Genomic DNA, 1200 nt, shown 5'->3' with positions numbered 1-1200 from the left:
ACGCTAGCGGCAGGGCAGGCCAGGACTTCCAAGGCGTAGAGAGCCAATTCATGCCACGTGTCCACCTTGGATACCCAATAATTGTAAGGCACAGAGGAATGTCGGAGTACAGTTGTTCGATCTGCAAGGTACTCCTTGAGCATCTGGGCAAACTTAGGATTTCTTGTGGCACTACCCCGCACCTCAGGGGCTGTGGTACGTGAGGGGCTGAGAAAACTGTCCCACATCTTAAAGACTGTTCCCCTACCTCTGGCGGATTGGACTTGTGCCTCTCTCGGCTGTACGCCTTGGTTGTCCACTGATTCCTGACCTATGCCGCTAGCGTTTTGTGAGGGGAATGCTTTGCCTACTTCCGTGACTATGGCCTTCCGGAACTGCTGCATTTTGGTTGACCTCTCCGCCTCGGGAATAAGAGACATAAAGTTCTCCTTGTAGCGTGGGTCTAACAGTGTTACCAACCAGTAATGATTGTCGGCCAAGATGTTCTTAACGCGAGGGTCACGAGACAGGCAGCTTACCATAAAGTCAGCCATGTGCGCCAGACTCTTAACAGCCAGGACTTCAGTAGCCTGACCAACACGTTGACTGAACATGCTGTCCTCCTCCTCCTCCTCCTCCTCCTCCTCATCTACCCTGTCCTCTGGCCAGCCACGCTGAACCGAGGATATGACTGGTGTGCATGTCATATCCTCAATTTGGCCGGAGATTTGCTCCATGTCTTCATCCTCCTCCTCGTCATAGTCCTCCACTGCACGTTGTGATGAGACGAGGCTGGGCTGTGTGTTATCACCCACACCCACTACTGTTTCTTGCTGCAACTCATCGCGCTCCGCCTGCAATGCATCATGTTTGGTTTTGAGCAGAGACCGTTTTAGAAGGCAGAGTAGCGGTATGGTGACGCTAATAATGGCGTCATCACCACTCACCATCTTGGTGGAGTCCTCAAAGTTTTGGAGGATGGTACATAGGTCGGACATCCATCTCCACTCCTCAGGTGTTATGTGTGGAGTTTGACCCATTTCCCGACGGCTTAGGTGATGCAGGTACTCAACAACTGCCCTCTTCTGCTCACATATCCTGACCAACATGTGCAGAGTTGAATTCCAACGCGTGGGGACATCACACACCAGTCTGTGAGCCGGAAGATGCAAACTGCGCTGAAAGCCGGCAAGGCCGGCTGAAGCAGTAGGTGACTTTCGA

Source organism: Anomaloglossus baeobatrachus, unplaced genomic scaffold (assembly GCF_048569485.1).
Source record: "Anomaloglossus baeobatrachus isolate aAnoBae1 unplaced genomic scaffold, aAnoBae1.hap1 Scaffold_2233, whole genome shotgun sequence".
Classification (NCBI taxonomy): domain Eukaryota; kingdom Metazoa; phylum Chordata; class Amphibia; order Anura; family Aromobatidae; genus Anomaloglossus; species Anomaloglossus baeobatrachus.
Note: the sequence above shows the minus strand (reverse complement) of the source record.